Below are 21406 nucleotides of genomic sequence, written 5' to 3'. Positions count from 1 at the left end.
ATCCTGGACCTAAAAAAGGCTGTAGAAGAACAGCAGCCAAGGGGTTAAATAGAAAGTGAAACAGTTTGGTACGTTTAGGTTTGTGTCACTGCTTTTCAGTTGTAGCCAATGGGCGCAGGACGGCTCTCGGCCAATCAGAGCCTGCGCTGCAGAGGGCACCTCTGAGAGCAAATAATTCGTCTCTGTTGAATCAGGCTAACTGACTTAGCTTGCCAATAGCTTTGTATACATGCGGCGGCCATCTTAGAAAGTAATATAATTCAAGTCTAAGCACCTTTAAAGCCACTTTAGAGAATCGTATAAATTCTATATAGTAATAAATACCTATTTATACCGCCATTCTTGATATCATATTAACGAATTTGTAAAAAAAAATTGTAAAAATATTAACTTTTTCGTTTTAAAAGCTACTACGTAATTATATTTGTTATGGGTCTTATTTTTATGTTACTTTTGCTTAATCGGCAGGGCTATCTCTGTCCATCAAGAGCTCTGTAAACTGTGTCGACTCTCACCTAACGGTGTGGTTCTGTTTTCGATCTGTTTTCTATCCGGAGAGACACGCTTCAAGTTGATTCTAATTTCAGGAGTGGTAACTGGTGAGTGCAACTGTCTCAATTGAATAATCGTATTATAGTCGTGTGTGTTTGTTTATGCTCATCTGAGTATGTAGAGCTGTATATCATATTCAGATCTAATAAACCAGAGACGAATGTTCGTACAATTTAGTAGTTGAGCTACGAGGCAAGCGTTTTATTTACGGGGCATTAGGCAGTGCTTTAAATGGGCCGGTACTCTCCGGTGCTGAGTACCGGCACTTTTTTATTTTGAGAGGTAGAGTACCTTCACTTCTCAAGAAAAAAAGTAATACTTTTCGTTGGAGAGTACCGGCATTTTTCAGAAACAAGCAGGTACTCTGATATAGAGTACCTGCCCTTTTATTTTTCCATTTCAAGCTCTGGCTTTAGGTGCAATATTTTTTTATGTATAGGGATTTGGGCATGGGGTGGGTAAAATCATTCAAATCTGTTATATCGAATGAGTAAAAGGTGACTGCATGTACCAAGGACAGTGCGCATCCCATTTCGTCGTGTGGTTGTTGTATACATATCACAGAAGCCACTGCCAGAAACTCTAAATAGCATTTGGGAAACCACAAGGAATGCGAGCAACATGGAGGTTATTTAGAGCATAACTAGAATGTTTTTATTGTCTTTATGTGTGACATTTTCGTGTTTATAGTGTACGTATGCGTGACTTTTCATTTCCCTGTTTGCAACACTTTGAGACTTTATCGCATGCACAACCAATTATTACCTTTCAATAAGTTAAATTACTTAGGTGTTATGTGCGACATTATAGTCTTTCTATAATCTTCAAATAGTCCTGAATGAAAAGCGGTCACGGCTAGAAGTCAGGAATCTGATCTCTCTGTCTATTGTACGGAATGTTCTAGGAAACAGCGTCTCTTTAATAATACTCTGTATTGTGTATGTCTTTTAGTCTGTTCTAGGGAACATTTTCTGTGTTGCAATGTTACTCTATGCTGTTTCTGAGTATGTGTTAGGGAGTATTCTTCCTGAGTTCTGTTCTCACTCACTACTAACGAGCCTGTTTGTGGAAGCAGTTTTTTCCTGTGTTCTGATGTCAGATTATATTTTGCGGTCTCTCACGCTCTTAGGGGAAACAGTCTCCCTTTGTGTTGTGAATGATGCAACTCTATACTGTGATGCAGTCTCGCTGCCTCTTGGATGGTAATTTCTCCCTGTTATGTGATGTCTCACTATACTGTGCTGTTTCTTAACCTAGTGTACAGGGGAGCTTCTCGGTCTGTTTTGTTGGGCAGTCCCTTCATGTGATCTCATAGGGCTTTGTGTCCACACCCTTTCTGGGGTGCAGTGTCGCTTTGCTGTAAATATCGGACAGGAAGGCGCAATTACCCAGACCAGATAGAGAGTAAAAGGCCGCTTGATTATTACAGATAAGTAGACTATCAAAAAAATAAAACTGTTGCCCCATCCATCATTCACACATTCATTCCACGCCATCTCCTTTCTTTAAATTCACTGCCATTCACACTCAACCCAACCACTTCTGCCCTGCATTACCTCTGCCTTGCCTATCCTGCAAGCTCTTTCCGGCCTGTCTAGCTGGCCTCCCTTTTTGCCATCTGTCCTGAGCAACAAACTAATTGTTTGATTACCTTATCCAAAAGCTTGCCCACAGCAGACCTGAAAAAACTTCCATTATGTGTATAAGGGAGGGTGGGGAGGGAGGTATGGACAAAAATTACCCCTAGCCTACTCCCAGGACCACGTTGATCAAACGTAAACGTCACAGAGGTGACAGGGGACGACTCAAACCCCGCCCTTGCCCTAAACTAACCGATAGGGGACTCCCTTGGTCTGGAACGCTCACCCGCCTGAAGAACTCCGGAACGGAAAACTTTTGGTGCCACCACCGGGACCAGGACCCCCGTTCTCAGTTCATGCTGGTGACTCAGCTATTTTTGTTGGAGCTCAGAATCCTCCAGCATGGCATCCCCGATAAGCTCTATCAGGCAAAGTCCTCTCCAAGTCGGACTCCTTTTCAGTGAAGTCCCACTGATGCTGCAGAGGTCTTTGATGTCCAAAAACTGTGTAAGTCCCAAATGTTAAACATTTCTGGAGGAGGTCCCCTTTGGTTACTTATATAGCCTCTAGTACGTCAGGGACAAAACTTAGTGGCCACGACTAATTGCATCAGAGGTTACCTGTAAAGCCCAGCCTAATCCCACTTGTTTTGGATCACTTGGTGTTAGACTTTTCATCCTTGACGTGGTCTCCTCTAACTTTTTGCCTCTGTTTCCCAGGTTGTTGATGTTTGCTGGACTCTGTTTTTGCTGTTTTTGTTACTCTGGGCACGTTACCACTGCTATTCAGTGCTAAAGTGCAAGTGCTTCTGTATAAAATGTGCATGTAATTTGCTTTCCATGATTGGCATATTTTATTTACTGGTAAGTCCCTAGTACAGTGCACTAGAGGTGCCCAGGGCCTGTAACTCAAATGCTACTAGTAGGCCTGCAGCACTGGTTGTGCCACCCACATTAGTAGCCCTGTAAACATGGCTCAGACCTGCCACTGCAGTGTCTGTGTGTGCATATTTTAACTGCCAATTAGACTTGGCAAGTGTACCCACTTGCCAGTCCTAAACCTTCCCTTTTCTTACATGTAAGACACCCCTATGTTAGGCATTATGTAGCCCCATGGGCAGGGTGCAGTGTATGTTTAAGGTAGGACATATACTAAAGTGTTTTATATGACCTGATAGTGAAATACTGCCAAATTCGGTTTTCACTGTTGCAAGGCATATCCCTCTCATAGGTGAACATGGGGGCTACCTTTAAATATGATTAAAGCTTAGATTCCCTTTGGGAGCAGATAGACGTGGAGTTTGGGGTATCTGAGCTCACAATTTAAAAATACACCTTTTAATGAATTTGGTTTTAAGATTGTGTGTTTGAAAATGCCACTTTTAGAAAGTGGGCATTTTCTTGCTTAAACCATTCTGTGACTTTGCCTGTTTGTGGATTCCCTGTCTGGATCAGTTTGACCTCTCTCTAGACAGTGACACAAAGGGACCTGGGGTGTAGCCTGCATATCCTGATGAGACATCAGTGCTAGGAAGGAGGGGAGGAGTGGTCACTTACACCTGAAAGGGCTGTGCCTGCCCTCACACAATACAGTCTCCAACCCCCTGGTGTGTGTCTGGGGCCTGGCCTGGGCAAGGTAGGATTTCACAAACAAGAGAGACTTTCCTTTGAAGTAGGTCTACTTCAAAGGCCAACATGGGTATAAGAAGGGCACCCAAAACCACAGACTTTCGATTACTTCTGGACATCAAGAGGAACCTCTGTCTGGAGCAGAGCTGAAGAGCTGAGGAGAAGTGCTGCCCTACCTGTGACTGTACTTTGTGGAGCTATCCTGCAGTTGCTGCTTCTGCCTGTGCAAGGGGACAAAGACTGGACTTTGTTGTGCATTCCTGCTTGTGAAGAAATCTCCAAGGGCTTGTCCTGAGCTTGCCTGCTGTTGTTGAAGTCTCAGGACCTTTAAAAACTTCTCCTGCCAGCACCTGGACTCTCTGCTGAGACTCCTGCCCTCCCAAGTGGTACCCTATCCAGGTCCTGGGGCCTTGGAAGATGAAGCTGGCAGACCAAGACTGAAAATCCACACACAGACTGCTGTGCGGGTAAAATATTGACGCACCTTCCGAGACGCAGCTGAAAAACGACGTGCCGCCGGCTTCGTGGCAGAAATCAACGATCCACCGGCATCGTGGCTGGAAGATCGACGCACGCAGCTGGAGAAACAACACGCAACACCCGCTGATGGAGGCTGATAACTTCGCAACCCACATTGCACGGTTTTACGAATACCGTGCAGCAGGATTTTTGATGCAAACCTTGCTGGGTGCAGAAAAATTACGCAAAGCCTTCCCGACCCGAGTGCTGCCCGGATCGACGCATCGCTCTCCTGCGGAGTGGAAAAATGACATATGCCGACTCGACCGGAGAAGGAGAAATGACGCACAGTCTCACTTGCGGGTGAGAAATCGACGCATCGCTAACCTTTTTCGATGCACACTCGTCTGTGCGTGTTATTTTGATGCTACCCATGTACTTTTCAACACTAAGAATGTTTTTACTGTTTCCTCAAGGATTTTAGACTCTTTTGGTTTTAAAATTAATAACTTGACTTGTGAATGTTGGATTTTTGCCGTTTTGGTCTTGTTTTGTTTAGATAAATATTTCCTATTTTTCTAAACCTGTGTTGTGTCATTTTGTAGTGTTTTCACTGAGTTACTGTTTGTGTTGGTACAAATACTTTACACCTAGACTCTGAAATTAAGCCTGCCTGCTTGCCCAAGCTACCAAGGCGGTGAGCGGGGATTAACTGAGGGTGATTCTTCTTTACCCTGACTAGAGTGAGGGTCCTTGCTTGGACAGGGGTACCTGACTGCCAACCAAAGACCCAATTTCTAACACCTGGTCAGTATAGGAAAAAGACATTCTGCATATTTTGGGGTCCCTATAGCCATACAGAAGGTTAGGTCAACTGGCCATGTTGGTCCATTTCTTAGTCCTGCGTACAAGTGCACGGAAGTCCAGCCCTTCAGGTCTCCACACAGGTTTCAAATGGCAAGTCCAGGATTCTTCTGTTCATACACAAGTTGACAGAGAGTTATGATGAGCTGTGGGTGCGCTGTTTATAGGTTTTACTCGGTAAAGGATGGGTCTGATTCCTGGACACTTGCAAACCAATGAGAAAAAAGATTCCCCAAAACAATCCGTCTCACTGTTTGCCTTACTGCGAACATTCCCATAGTACACCATTCTGATGCACATCCAGAATAACTGCACCATTTCACCCCTGGAATCTGCTGCTCTGCCAGCCAGGGGTGTGTTTAGAGACTCATCCTAGTCCCTTTCAAGTTAATGACATTTCTGAACGCTCCTCAGCTGCCTTACCTAACCTGATACAGCTTACTTACCTCACAACAGTTCTTCCTGCATCCTTTGCATTCCTGAGTCACTGGTAATCATATGTCAAGGAATCAATATGTATGTTTCGTGCACAGTTCGTGTCATTGTGCACATTATCAAGTGGCTCCAATATTGCCATACTCAATGGCCATACATTTTTTTCATTTATGATTCAAAAGTGTAACTGTTTACCCATTAAAGTGCTGTAATTGGAACCTCTAAAAATCTGTGTGCAGGGTGTCACAATGTATGGTCACTCACCCTAACACTGTCCTCGTCATGGCAGGTGGCATCTCCATGCTCCAGGGTACAGCTGGAAACGTTGCTGGGTAGGTTTAGGGAGACACAGTAAGACCATGACCTATTCACAGCATAAGATGGGGAAGGGAGATGTAGTCATGTCAACATGGTCCCCGTGACACCCTATACAGTGGTTTAAGGGCTGCCTCTAAACAACTATGAATGTCACATAACAGTACATAATACAAAATATTTTTACATACAGTAGATAGTACAAAATATTTTTGTCCATCAAGTTAATTGTATAAGTCATAATATGCAACCCAATCTAAAATCGGAATTCAATGTTGTCAAAACTATATAATTGAATATTTCTTTCGTCAAAATGGAACCTTAACAACCCCAATCTCAGTTTTACAGGCCAATAGCCTACAGGCAGGAATTCTCTCCAGTCATTTATTTGTTGCCATCTTATCAAAGACACAGAGGCTGATATTACGCATATTATGCTTTATTGCCCACTCACAGGAGCAACTTGAACAACCATTTAGAACTTAGAATACAAATATTTAAACATTTTAACTCTAGTATATAATCACAAGCCAGGCAGCCATCTTCCTTCTTTTTGCTGCAAACTGTAAGAACATCACCCATCTTCAAATCTGAACATCCTAAAGTTGAAAGGACCTTCTATCAAAAGTTTCTGTTCTCCTATTTACTTCTTAAATTCAACTTCTTCTGAAAAAATATAAAATAGATTATAGGGTGGGCTTAACGTGAGGAGGGTAATATCAGCCTCAGTGTCCTTGATAAATTCACAATTTTCTACACACCCCTGCTGTGGAAAATTGTAATTTTATGGCAAGGAACGGAGGACAATATTATCCATGTTTAAAGCTGTGCCTTAAAATTCCTCACAGCAGAATCCACTAGTTTGAAATAATACTTTTTAAACATTGATTCTGTTGACTAATCCGCTGCCACTAATATTCTACTCTTGCCACCTCCGGTCACCAAAGCCTTCGAAGGCATGCCCCCCCCCTTTCCAGAGTGTGCTCCAAATCTTGCAAGGTCTAGTCCTGTCTTTTTCATAATCTCCTTAACCCATCTAGCCAATGTAGAAATGGAAACAGCCTTAAAATGTTACCTAAATGAAATTAATAACTGTGTCTCTTCATTGTTTCTCAAGCTCTTTGTTCACCTCTCATACTCATGCAAACAGCTCACCACACATATTCTCCAATTCGCTTCCAAACTTGGATAAAAAATAGTCTCTTACATAGTCTTAGTCCCATTCCTGATATTAAAGTAAACTCCCATTAGTAAATACCTTTGCGATGAAACTTCCAATGCCTTAACATCCAACACCCTTCTAAATTAAACTAGACTAAGAAGCATGACTAATGTGTGTAACAGACTCTTTAAATCCAAAAATGTATTTTATGTCCAACTCGCCAGTTCCTTCAAAACTAGATCGACATCCCACAAGGAAGAATATTTTGGTCCTGGCATTTTCTTCAACCGCACTTTTCTCCACAACCATTTCACCACATCCTGCTGGCCTACCAGTAAACTATTCACCAACTTGCGACCTGCTAATATCAACAGAACCGTATGAATTTCCCTTTAAGAAAAACTCTGTCAACAAATTAACTACCTCTACCACAGGTGCTGATATGGGATCCAGTCCCCGAGAAGCACACCAACAAACCCATGTCTTCCATGCCAACCGGTGTGCCTGTGATGTTCCTGGAGCCCAAGACTGCTTGATGAGTTTTGAAGCCTACATCGATATACCTGATACCTGCCAAGCTCTTCCGAAATCCACCATCCCATGAGCTACAACTGTACCTTCAATACTTGTCTCTCTCCCATTGCATTCACTAAAAAATCTGTAAACTCTAGGTAAAGAACTGGATTGTTTATCAACAAGTCCATGACATCTGGATACCAAACCCGGGATGTCCAACCGGGGTATCAGCACCATATCCACACGCTCTCTTCTCACTTTCAACAATAACCTTTGAAGCAACGCAAATGGTGGAAATGCATAAGTGAAAGCATCTCCCCAATGCTGCAGAAATGCATCTACGGCCTCTAGTCTCCAACTATAATACCTGTTCACCTGAGCATTTACTCTGTTCGCGGACAAATCTACCATTACCAGTCTTTATCTGTTGTTCAATGCCCTGAACACCTCTTTGTTCAACATCCAGTCACTAAAATCAAATCCTTCAACTTCCTGGAATTCCAATCGGCTATCATGTTGCTCATCCCAGGTATGTACTGTGCTTGAACCAAAATATCCTTGCTCAGACAAAAAATGGCAACATTCCTTTGCTAAATCTGCTAAAGCATTTGAATCAGGCCCTCCCAACCTGTTGACATAACTCACTGCAGATATAGTCCATATTTAATAACTCAACATTTCACCAGATTTTTTGACAAAACTCTTTATCGCAATTGATCTTGCCAACAACTCCAGATAGTGGATGTGCATCTCTGTAGGAAACTGGCCCTTGTTGCAGTTACCCCCCCCTCACTTTTTGCCTGATACTGATGCTGACTTGATTGAGAGTGTGCTGGGATCCTGCTAACTAGGCCCCAGCACCAATGTTTTTTCCCTAACAATGTACCATTGTCTCCACAATTGGCACACCTCTGGTACACAGATAAGTCCCTTGTAAAAGGTACTAGTGTTACCAAGGGCACTATCGCCAGGGAAGGTACCTAAGGGCTGCAGCATTATTTTGCCACTCTAAAGGACCCTTCACCAAACACCTGCACACTGACATTTCAGATTGTGTGTGTTGGTGGGGAGAAAAAGGCAAAGTTGACACGGCATCCCTCTCAGGGTGCCATGCCCACAAAACACTGCCTATGGCATAGGTAAGTCGCCCTTCTAGTAGGCCTTACAGCCCTAAGGCAGAGTGCACTATACCACAGGTGAGGGCATCACTGCATGAGCAATATGGCCCTACAGTGTCTAAGTCCATTCTTACACATTGTAAGTGCAGTGTGGCCATATTAAGTATATGGTCTGGGAGTTTGTCATTATGAACTCCACAGTTCCATAATGGCGTCACTGAGTACTGGGAAGTTTGGTATCAAACTTCTCAGCACAATAAACCCACACTGATGCCAGTGTTGGATTTATTCTAAAAAGCACACAGAGGGCATCTTAGAAATGCCCCCTTTATTTTACCCAATACTCTAGTGTAGGACTGACTGGTCTGTGCCAGCCTGCCAGTAGCTGACAAGTTTCTGACCCCATGGGATGAGGGCCTTTATGCTCTCTGAGGCCAGAAACAAAGCCTGTTCTGGGTGGAGGTGCTTCACACCTCCTCCCCTGCAGGAAGTGTAGCACCTGGTGGTGAGCATCAAAGCCTTAGGCCTCATGTTACAGTGCCCCAGGGCTCTCCAGCTAGTGTCAGATGCTCCCCCAATCCAGATCAAAGCCCCACTTTTGGCGGCAAGTTCAGTGGGAAACTTAGGAAAAACAAGGAGGAGTGACAACTTCAGCTGGGACCACCCCTAAGGTGTCCAGAGCTGAAGAGACCCCTCTCCCTGCAGAATCCTCTATCTTGGTTTGGAGGACAGGGACCAATAGGGTTAGGAATGTGCTCCACTCCCCCAAGGGAGTGTACACAGGAAGGATGCAGCCACCCTCCGGGACAGTAGCCATTGGCTACTGCCCTCTGACCCCTGAAATGCCCCTAAATCTTGTTTTTAAGGGCTTCCCTGAACCCAGCTCACCAGATTCCTGGCGACCTGACAAGAAAGAAGAAGGACTACTAAGCTGAAACCTCAGCAGAGAAGATGGAAGACGACAACTGACTTGGACCCAGCCCTACTGGCCTGCCTCCTGCTCCAAAGAACCTGCACAAGAAGAGCAACACGTCCAGCGGGACCAGCGACCTCTGCCAAACTCCAGAGGACTGCCCTGCACTAAAAAGGACCAAGAACTCCAGTGGTCAGCAGCCCTGTCCAAGACAAAACAACAATCAAGGACTCCAGTCCCACTCCGGATGCGTGAGTCCTGGCCACTCTGCAACCGACACCCACTAGAGAGGATCCCCAGACAACTGCGAGCAAGTGCCCACCCTGGGTTGACCTCTCCACCCCTCCACGACGACACCTGCAGAGGGAATCTCGAGGACCCCCGTGACCGCGAAAGCTCTGGACGAAGATATCCAATGCCTAAAAACACACTGCACCTGCAACCCCCAGGCCTTAGAGAACCCAACCTCTGGTGCAGCTTTGTTTGGCAGGTGGCCCTCCTCCCTGCCCAGCCTGTGGTTTACCCAAGTCGACCCCGTGGACCTCGCCTACAGCATCTGAGTGATCCCCGGGATCCCCTCATAGAGAATCATTGGAAACCCGATGCCTTGTTTGCACCCTGCACACAGCTGCCCCAGTGAAGCTTAGGGGTATGTTTGCTGCCTACTTGTGCCCCCCTCCCCCCAGTGCACCTCTAAACCCCCCAAGTCTGCCCTCCAAAGACGCAGGTACTTGCCTGCCTGCAGATCTGATTCCGAGTGCCCCCAATCTCCTAGGAGCCCATGTTAAATTGGCCTCAATTTTGACCTCTGCACCCGGCTGGCCCCATGTTGCCGGTGGTGGGTGTTTGGGGTTAACTTGAACCCTACCCTGTGGACTTCCTAAAACCCAGAGACTGGAACTGTAAGTTTTTTACTTACCTGCAAAACGATCCAACTTTTCTTCCCCCCCCCCGAACTGTTTCTGAAAATTGCCCTAAATGCCAACTTTTAAATCAGATAATTGCCAATATTCTCAAAACTGTATAACCTTTTGATTCCAAACAAAGTCATTGAGTGTGTGCCTCTTCTATTGTCTGTGTGTGGACAACAAATGCTTTGCCCTACCCTCTGATAAGCCTAACTGCTCGATCACACTAGCACCAAAGAGAGCATTAGTATTATCTACTTTAGCCTCTGTGAAGCATGAACTCTGTGCACACTATATCTCATTTTGATATAGTATATATATAGAGCAAGCTTTCTACAATCTCTTTTTTCCTGTACTGTCTGTTTCCCCCCTGTTGTTGGTGAACCACACCTTGCTCCCCAACCATGAAGGCTGGCACCCAACTCTCTAACCATGTCTGGAATATCGCCAAAAATAGCCTTTGCACTTCAAAATTTCCCAGCCACCACTCCAGTTCTCCTGTTCTCTCTGCATCTAACTGTACCTTCTGTGAATATCTCACTCCCTTGAATTTGGCACCACTTGGCAAGTCAGGACTCCAGCAAGAGAGCCCAGGTGCTGTCAGATGAAGTCTTTGATGTACCTGAGACTTCTAACAGGAGTCAAGCTCAGACCAAGCCCCTGGAGATCCTTTGAAAACAGGACGTAGAAAGCTGAGGCTAGTCCTTTTCCTCCCTGGACAAAAGCAGCTGGCCAGCACTGCAAAGCAACAGGTAGAGTGGCAGTCCCTCCTACATCCTCTAGCTCCTCTACCTGGAAGAAAGTCCTCAGTCCAGAAGGATTCTAAAGTTGTGATCTCAGAAGCCAAATACTTATTCTTGTTTCTGCCTTTGAAGTAGGCAAACTTTAAAGGAAAGTCTTTGTAGTGCACAAGACCCTGCCTTTCCTGCCCTGGCCCCAGACAAACAACAGAGGGTTGGAGACTGCTTTGTGTAAGGACAGGCACAGCCCTATTCATGTACAAGTGTCAGTACCTCCCACCTCTCTAACCCAGGAAGACCCATCAGGATATGCAGGGCACACCCCGGGTCCCTTTGTGTGACTGTCTAGAGTGAATTCACAAACACCCCAGCTGTCACCTTGACCCAGACATGTATTCCACAGACAGGCTGAGATACAGAATGGTTAAGCAAGAAAATACCCACTTTCTAAAAGTGCCATTTTCAAATTTATAATTTAAGACTCTAACTTTATCAAATGATGTATTTTTGAATTGTGAGTTCAGAGACCCCAAACTCCAAATCTCTAACTTCTCCAAATATGAAATTACACTTGACATTTATTTCAGGGCAATACCCATGCTGACCTATGGTAGAGATAAGCCTTGCAATAGTGAAAAACAAATTTAGCAGGATCTCACTATCAGGACATGTATAATAAACCAGTACATGTCGTACCTTTTTAAATACACTGCACCCTGTTCATAGGGCTGCCTTGGGCCTACCATTAGGGGTGGGTTACATGTAGTAAAAGGAAAGGTTTGGGCATGGCAAGTGGGTGCACTTGCCACCGAAATGGCAGTTTACCACTACACACACAGACACAGAAGTGGAAAGTCTGAGACATGTTTATAGTGCTACTCATGTGGGTGGCACAATCAGTGCTGCAGGCCCACTAGTAGCATTTGATTTGCAGGCCCTGGACACACACAGTGCACATTACTAGGGACTTACTAAAACAGCTGCATTTCTTCAATAAGTAAACAATCCTGATCAAATGATGTTTTTTATTCAGTAAGATGAATATACAGCCAGCCCAGAAATAAGTCCACAGCAACTGTCCCTTCGTCTCTCCACATTCTACTTTTACATTCTAATTGTCATAGCAACCTATTCATAAAACAACATACATTTAACAAATTGTAATATACAACATATCTCCCTTATCAACAAAATAAAACAAAATGTTACCTAAAGTGAAACATTAAGTATTTACATAATAAAAAGTTTCTAATTTTTAAATTCAACCTCTAAATCTTCTTGGAATTTTCCCTTGACGATTGCTTCCGTGTATGTCTCCAACTTCATAACTCATTTTCTTATACTTTATAGTATCTTCGTTTACATTTGTTTGTTCTGTTATTAATTCATGATTTTTCCTTTTCAAATTTCTCAATCTCAGTGCTGCACTTCACAACGTTCCTTAGATTCCATCTCTTTCCATCATCTAAAATTACTGAATATTTCATTACCTTTTATGATGTTGTATGATGATTCCAAACCATTTTCTTAATTTCTACCTTCCAATCCAATTTGATTTTCACAGCTTATTGTATGTTTTCCCCCAACACTCTATTAACCCCTTGGGTGTGGGCGTCGGCCACTGTCTGACGCCCGCACTACCTCCCTGGTGCGGGTCACGACCAGTGGCCGACACCAGGGAGGGGGTTAATAAATCCTTGGGTGCGTCGCACCCGAGGATTATTATTATTCTTTTTTTAATCCCCGGGAGACACAGTACCTTTTCCGTGTCTCCCCCCCACCCGCCCCTTGGTGACGTCAGTGCGCTGCGAGGCGCGCTAACGTCACTTTGTTGATTTCCCCATCGGAGCAGGAAGCGGCCCTGTACCACTAGACACTGGGGGGGGGGGGGTCGGCCTCCTCCGAAAACGCCCCCCCCCCCATCCCTGGGAGCATATTTAAAAAAAAAAAAAAAGAAGGTTTCCCTGGGTGGGGGGTTTGGGGGTATTTAGGGGGGCAAAATTTTATTACAAAAAAAAAAAAAAAATGGGCAAGGCGACCCCCTGTGGAGGCAATTTTTTTTTTGTTGTTGTTGTAGGGTTTCCCTGGGGGCCATTTTGTCCCCCAAGGAAATCCTACAACTACTAAAAAAATATATAGATCTCTCTCTCTCTCTCTCTCTATATATATATATATATATCTATATATATATATATATATCTATATATATATATATCTACATGGATATATCTACAGGGAGTGCAGAATTATTAGGCAAGTTGTATTTTTGAGGATTAATTTTATTATTGAACAACAACCATGTTCTCAATGAACCCAAAAAACTCATTAATATCAAAGCTGAATATTTTTGGAAGTAGTTTTTAGTTTGTTTTTAGTTTTAGCTATGTTAGGGGGATATCTGTGTGTGCAGGTGACTATTACTGTGCATAATTATTAGGCAACTTAACAAAAAACAAATATATACCCATTTCAATTATTTATTATTACCAGTGAAACCAATATAACATCTCAACATTCACAAATATACATTTCTGACATTCAAAAACAAAACAAAAACAAATCAGTGACCAATATAGCCACCTTTCTTTGCAAGGACACTCAAAAGCCTGCCATCCATGGATTCTGTCAGTGTTTTGATATGTTCACCATCAACATTGCGTGCAGCAGCAACCACAGCCTCCCAGACACTGTTCAGAGAGGTGTACTGTTTTCCCTCCTTGTAAATCTCACATTTGATGATGGACCACAGGTTCTCAATGGGGTACAGATCAGGTGAACAAGGAGGCCATGTCATTAGATTTCCTTCTTTTATACCCTTTCCTGCCAGCCACGCTGTGGAGTACTTGGACGCGTGTGATGGAGCATTGTCCTGCATGAAAATCATGTTTTTCTTGAAGGATGCAGACTTCTTCCTGTACCACTGCTTGAAGAAGGTGTCTTCCAGGAACTGGCAGTAGGACTGGGACTTGAGCTTGACTCCATCCTCAACCCGAAAAGGCCCCACAAGCTCATCTTTGATGATACCAGCCCAAACCAGTACTCCACCTCCACCTTGCTGGTGTCTGAGTCGGACTGGAGCTCTCTGCCCTTTACCAATCCAGCACGGGCCCATCCATCTGGCCCATCAAGACTCACTCTCATTTCATCAGTCCATAAAACCTTAGAAAAATCAGTCTTGAGATATTTCTTGGCCCAGTCTTGACGTTTCAGCTTGTGTGTCTTGTTCAGTGGTGGTCGTCTTTCAGCCTTTCTTACCTTGGCCATGTCTCTGAGTATTGCACACCTTGTGCTTTTGGGCACTCCAGTGATGTTGCAGCTCTGAAATATGGCCAAACTGGTGGCAAGTGGCATCGTGGCAGCTGCACGCTTGACTTTTCTCAGTTCATGGGCAGTTATTTTGCGCCTTGGTTTTTCCACACGCTTCTTGCGGCCCTGTTGACTATTTTGAATGAAACGCTTGATTTTACGATGATCACGCTTCAGAAGCTTTGCAATTTTAAGAGTGCTGCATCCCTCTGCAAGATATCTCACTATTTTTGACTTTTCTGAGCCTGTCAAGTCCTTCTTTTGACCCATTTTGCCAAAGGAAAGGAAGTTGCCTTATAATTATGCACACCTGATATAGGGTGTTGATGTCATTAGACCACACCCCTTCTCATTACAGAGATGCACATCACCTAATATGCTTAATTGGTAGTAGGCTTTCGAGCCTATACAGCTTGGAGTAAGACAACATGCATAAAGAGGATGATGTGGTCAAAATACTCATTTGCCTAATAATTCTGCACTCCCTGTATAGATAGATCTATATATATATATATATATATATATATATATATATATATATATATAGATCACTTTTGTCAATACATGTGTGGTTTCCCTGGGGGCTGCGACCCCCAGGAAAACCAGACCCACATATAAAAGTGATATATATATATATATATGTATATATATATATACATATATACATACATACATACATACCACCAGTTGTCTTGCAGTTGCAGCTTGCGTCTTCAAAGCAATGCACATACTTCAACTGTAGCTTTTAGGCAGCAATAAAAAAGTCAAGTAAGTATTGTGATTATGTTTCTGCTACAAAAGGATCAGACTTTTGTCTAGTGGCAGTTTTAGTGCCATAAAGAAGCGCAGAAGGTTTATATGCCTACTGCAAAGAGCAAATCTGTATTTTATGTAAATAGCTGAATACATTAGTAAAGTCAGCCACTACATGCGCTATAATACAAATGAAATGTATGTGCGGGGTGGGGGCGGCTATGGAGAGATGAAGGGCACTTTTGCTGGGTGGTAATGAGGGAATCCGAGGAGGAGGGAGTGGGAGCACCAATAATGATTGTTGGACTGGGCACAGGAGGTGCTAAAGACTGTGACAAATGGTATGTGACAAGGTGTTTTTTTGAGTGTCTTGATAGAACGTGCTGACTGAGGGAAGAAGCGCAGGTAAGGTGGCCTCTACTGTTGCATGTATCTCACACAAACCATCAATTTTGTGTTTGTCTACGTAGGCTAGTGTTTTAGAGCAACAGTTTAGCCAATAGCAGAGATCGCATCTTGATGTATGACTGCTGCCGTCACTCGGATTATAGAGGACAGCTCTGACATAGGATCTGAGACATCAGATACTGAGACAGCATCTGAGGGATAGGACAATGGCTCAGACTCTGAGAGTGATTTTTCAGTCGGAGGAGTCCCATTCGATAACTCCTCTTCCAGTAAATTATGAGGGAGGTGATGAGGACAGTCCTGCTGTCCCTTCGCAAGCACAGTCTGTGCAACAGGGTAATAGTGGGTTAGCCCAACCCAGAGAGCAGGTGAATGCGGCGGCAAGCAGAGAGAGAGAGTGTTCTCTTGGGAGCTCCCCAATTTAGTTCAGCCCCAAATTCCACCGCCCAAATCGTATTGTGGAGACATCAAAATTATCTATCACAAAAACAAACTGGTTTTGTAAGGCAGGCACCTGTGTTCTTGGTCCTGGGTTCGGCGGCCATATAGAGAAACATACTAAACCTAAACATTCTGGAAACTAGACATTCGGGGGAGTCCACAGAGGTGTGACTTGTGTGGATTCCCCAAAGTTTTCTTACCCAGAATACCCTGCAAAGCTGAAATGTTGAATAAAAACTCTATTTTTCTCGCATTTCTGTCACACAAACTACAGGATTATGCTGGGATCCACAAAATTCCTACCACCCAGTGATTCCTCACCTGTCCTGAGAAAAACACTACCCCACTTGAGTGCCTATACCTAGTGCCTGCGTCAGGAATGGATCACCCCTGGGTCAACAGCTGCCTCATGTAAGGACCAACATTGACCGTTGTGTGATCTATTCCTGTCGCGGGCACCAGGCCTACCCACACATGTGAGGTACCATTTTTATCGGGAGACTTGGGGGAACGTTGGGTGGAAGGAAATTTGTGGCTCCTCTCAGATTCCAGAACTTTCTGTCACCGAAATGTGAGGAAAATGTGTTTTTTTTAGCACACGTTTGAGGTTTGCAAAGGATTCTGGGTAACAGAACCTGGTTAGAGCCCCACAAGTCACCCCATCCTGGATTCCCCTAGGTCTCTAGTTTTCAAAAATGCACAGGTTTGGTAGGTTTCCCAAGGTGCCGGCTGAGCTAGAGGCCAAAATCTACAGGTAGGCACTTTGCAAAAAACACGTCTGTTTTCTGTCAAAAAATGGGATGTGTCCACATTGTGTTTTGGGGCATTTCTTGTCGCGGGCAGTAGGCCTACCCACACAAGTGAAGTATCACTTTTATCGGGAGACTTGGAGGAACGCTGGGTGGAAGAAAATTTGTGGCTCTTCTCAGATTCCAGAACTTTCTGTCACCGAAATGTGAGGAAAATGTGTTTTTTTTTTAGCCAAAGTTTGAGGTTTGCAAAGGATTCTGGGTAACAGAACCTGGTCAGAGCCCCACAAGTCACCCCATCCTGGATTCCCCTAGGTGTCTAGGTTTAAAAAATGCCAAGGTTTGCTAGGTTTCCCTAGGTGCCGGCTGAGCTAGAGGCCAAAATCCACAGCTAGGCACTTTGCAAAAAACAGGTCTGTTTTCTTTGGGAAAATGTGATGTGTCCACGTTGTGTTTTGGGGCATAACCTGTCGCGGGCGCTAGTCCTACCCACACAAGTGAGGTACCATTTTTATCGGGAGACTTGGGGAAACGCTGAGTGGAAGGAAATTTGTGGCTCTTCTCAGATTCAAGAACTTTCTGTCACCGAAATGTGAGTAAAAAGTGTTTTTTGGGCCAAATTTTGAGTTTTGCAAAGGATTCTGGGAAAGAGAACCTGATGAGAGCCCCACAAGTCACCCCATCCTGGATTCCCCTAGGTATCTAGTTTTAAAAAATGCACAGGTTTGGTAGGCTTCCATAGGTGCTGGCCGAGCTAGAGGCCAAAATCTACATCTAGGCACTTTGCAAAAAACACGTCAGATTTCAATGTAAACATGCGATGTGTCCATGTTGCGTTTCCTGTCGCGAGCATTAGGCCTACCCACGCAAGTGAGGTACCATTTTTATCTGGAGACTTGGGGGAACACAGAATAGTAAAACAAGTGTTATTGCCCCTTGTCTTTCTCTACATTTGTTCCTTCCAAATGTAAGACAGTGTGTAAAAAAGACGTCTATTTGAGAAATGGCCTGTAATTCACATGCTAGTACGGGCACCTCGGAATTCAGAGATGGGCAAATAACCACTGCTTCTCAACACCTTATCTTATGCCCATTTTGGAAATACAAAGGTTTTCGTGATACCTATTTTTCACTCTTCATATTTCAGCAAATGAATTGCTGTATACCCGGTATAGAGTGAAAACCCATTGCAAGGTGCACCTCATTTATTGGCTCTGGGTACCTAGGGATCTTGATGAACCTACAAGCCCCATACATCCTCGCAACCGGAAGAGTCCAGCACACATAACGGTATATTGCTTTAAAAAATCTGACATTGCAGGAAAAAGTTACAGAGTAAAATGTGGAGAAAAATGGCTGTTTTTTCAGCTCACTTTCAATATTTTTTTATTTCAGCTGTTAATTTCTGTTGGAAAACCTTGTAGGATCTACACAAATGACCCCTTGCTGAATTCTGAATTTTGTCTATTTTTCAGAAATGTTTAGCTTTCCGGGATCCAGCATTGGTTTCACACCCATTCCTGTCACTAACTGGAAGGAGGCTGAAAGCACCAAAAATAGTAAAAATGGGGTATGTCCCAGTAAAATGCCAAAATTGTGTTGAAAAATGTGGTTTTCTGATTCAAGTCTGCCCGTTCCTGAAAGGTGGGAAGATGGTGATTTTAGCACCTGAAACCCTTTGTTGATGCCATTTTCAGGGGAAAAACCACAAGCCTTTTTCGGCAGCCCTTTATCCCATTTAAAAAAAAAAAAAAAAAAAAAAGAAATCACTGTATTTTGGCAAATTTCTTGGTCTCCTCCAGGGGAAACCACAGACTCTGGGTACCATTAGAATCCCTAGGATGTTGGAAAAAAATGACGCAAATTTGTCGTGGATAGCTTATGTGGACAAAAAGTTATGAAGGCCTAAGCGCGAACTACCCCAAATAGCTAAAAATGGGCTCAGCACTGGGGGGGGGGTGGGGGGTGGAGGGGGGGGTTCGAGGGGGAAGGCCCAGCAGCTAAGAGGTTAAATCTCTCAACAAGACCATTTTCACAAGAATGGTATATTCTTCCTGTGCACAATTCCACTATGTTTTAAGAATTACTCAAAATCTTTTGCTACAAATTGCGGACCATTATCTGAAACTAAAATCTCCGGATAACCTTTTCTCCTAAACTCTTCTTTACAAAACTCTATAATTACCTTTGCTTTCACTTCCCTAACAAAAGTAATTTCTGACCATTTAGAATAATAATCCATCAGCACAACATCATACCTTTTTTCAGTTCCGAATATATCAAATGGACCACATACATCTACACCTAATCTCTGCCAAGCACGTTCAGGATAATCCATAACTGTCACTGGTGTACTAATTGAATTATGTGACTTGTCACTACACACACGTGCCATACACTCTCTCACAAATCTTTCCACATTGTGATCTAAACCTGGCCACCAAAAATACAATTGAACTTTGCGCTTCACAGCAGACATACCACCATGTCCTTCGTGTAGCGCAGATAACACTTAAGATCGTAATGATTTTGGAACTAACAATCTATCACCTCGCCTCAAAATCCCATTAATGCATGATAATTCTGCCCACACAAATTTGTAATTAGCAATTTCATCCAACTTGTTCCATTCCAATTTCCAATGACTTGGCAACATACCTATTATCTTCTGACGCACTTCATCTTTCTCTATTTCAAGCCTCCACTTTTGTTCAGAAAGTGCTTTGAAACTTACATTTTCCACATCTGCCACTAAAATGTTTTCTTCCTCTTCATGATGTATTTTTTCTAATGGACAACGTGACAAAAAATCTGCATTGACATTTTTTATTCCTTATTTCATTGTGAAGGTGTATTCTTGAAATCTAAATAGTCATTTTGCAATGCGTGGAGTAGCCCTTCCTGCACCTTTCATTGTGAATACGTCAATTAATGGCTTGTCAGTCCAAAGTTCAAAATCTGTGCCCTAAACAAAATTTCTAAAATGTTAAATACGTCACCAACACGCCTTAGTTTCCTACTCAATAGTAGAATAATTTAATTCTGCGCCTCCTAATGTTCTTGACGCAAACAAAATTACTCTTTCATGACCATACCTATTCCTCTGCATAAGAGCAGCACCTAAACCGTGCATACTTGCAATAATTGATTTATCATCTGGTTTATATGGTGCTAAAGCTACTGCATTAATAATACAATCCTTTATTTTATTAAAAGCTCTTTCACATTCTATTGATCATACAAACTTACATCCTTTTTTCATTAATTGTCTCAAATGTCTGGCTTTATCCGCAAAATGATCCACAAACTTTGAATAAAATTCAGCCAGACCTAAAAATCATCGTAACTTTATCTTTAACCAATGGATTTGGGGCCATTTCAATAGCTTCCATAAATTTATACTTAGGTTTTATACCCTGTTCTGACAATGTGTGACCCAGGTATTCCACTTCTGGAACAGCAAATTTACATTTGTTCAATTCAACTGTCACACCAGCTTCATCCAACACAGACAACACTTCATATAAAATTCTGTCATGATCTTGTTTGTCAATACCCCAAACTAATTCATCATTCTGAAAGAATCTTACTTGTTTAAAATTTCCCAACAACTTTTGCATCATTTGCTGAAAAACAGCTGAGACAGATGTCAAATCAAACGGCATTCTTTTAAAGCAAAATGCCCCTTCTGGTGTAACAAATGATGCCAAATGACGAGAATCTTCATGTAAAATAATTTGATGGTATGCATTTGATAGATCAATAGTTGAAAAATATCTTCCTTCAGTCACACCTGACAACAGTTCTGTCATATTAGGCAAAGTATGGCAATCATTCCATGTACATTTGTTTAAGCCCCTAAGGTCCACACACATTCTTATTTTTCCACTCGGTTTTGTTACTATAACAATTGGACTAACCAATCTGACGCTCATTGGTTCAATTATATTATGCTTACATAATCTATCTAATTCCTCCTTCAAGGGACCCCTCAACATTAAAGGCACACTTATCACTTTGTGAACTACCGGTGAGACGTTTTCCTTCAATATAATTTTATGAACAAATTTTATTTAAACAACCTAAATTTTTACTAAACAATGTAGGAAATTTCTGTGCCCAAATAGTCATCTTATCCGAAGCTGTTACCAACACTTGATCTTCCTCATTTGTATCTAACTTTATACCTAAAGCACGTTGATCTCTCCATCCCAACAATAACTTCCCTTTATCCACTACATAAACCATACATTTAGCACTACTGTCCTTAAAGGACATTTTGTCAGTATTTTACCTCCACCATAACCTTCAGTTTAAATGTGTGTTTCTTGTAATTCCATGCCTCTTAACTCATGCCATACATCTTTGCTAATTAATGTATAAGGGGAACAAGAATCTGCTCACATACATATGTCCTTCCCACATATATTTACATAACATTTTATAGGGCGATATTCTGTATTGTATGATTCCAATTTTAGTATGTTTTCCACTTCCTGTACCATCAACACTTCCACTTCTTCTTCCGAGTCTGATTATTTTCTGCACAAATTTAATCA

The 21406-nt window shown here is 42.9% G+C and overlaps 1 protein-coding gene across 1 annotated transcript in view; it reads left to right on the top strand.

Annotated features, from left to right (window-relative positions):
• Positions 1–223: 223 nt before the first annotated feature.
• The window catches only part of CDK5RAP1 (CDK5 regulatory subunit associated protein 1), a 172417-nt gene continuing 151234 nt past the window's right edge, over positions 224–21406 (top strand). The window contains exon 1 of the mRNA XM_069243680.1: positions 224–599. The gene's annotated coding sequence lies outside the window, so the exon portion shown is untranslated. The remainder of the gene's footprint in view (positions 600–21406) is intronic.

Source organism: Pleurodeles waltl, chromosome 7 (genome assembly GCF_031143425.1).
Source record: "Pleurodeles waltl isolate 20211129_DDA chromosome 7, aPleWal1.hap1.20221129, whole genome shotgun sequence".
NCBI lineage: Eukaryota > Metazoa > Chordata > Amphibia > Caudata > Salamandridae > Pleurodeles > Pleurodeles waltl.
Note: the sequence above shows the minus strand (reverse complement) of the source record. Positions and strands in the feature narration are given on the sequence as shown.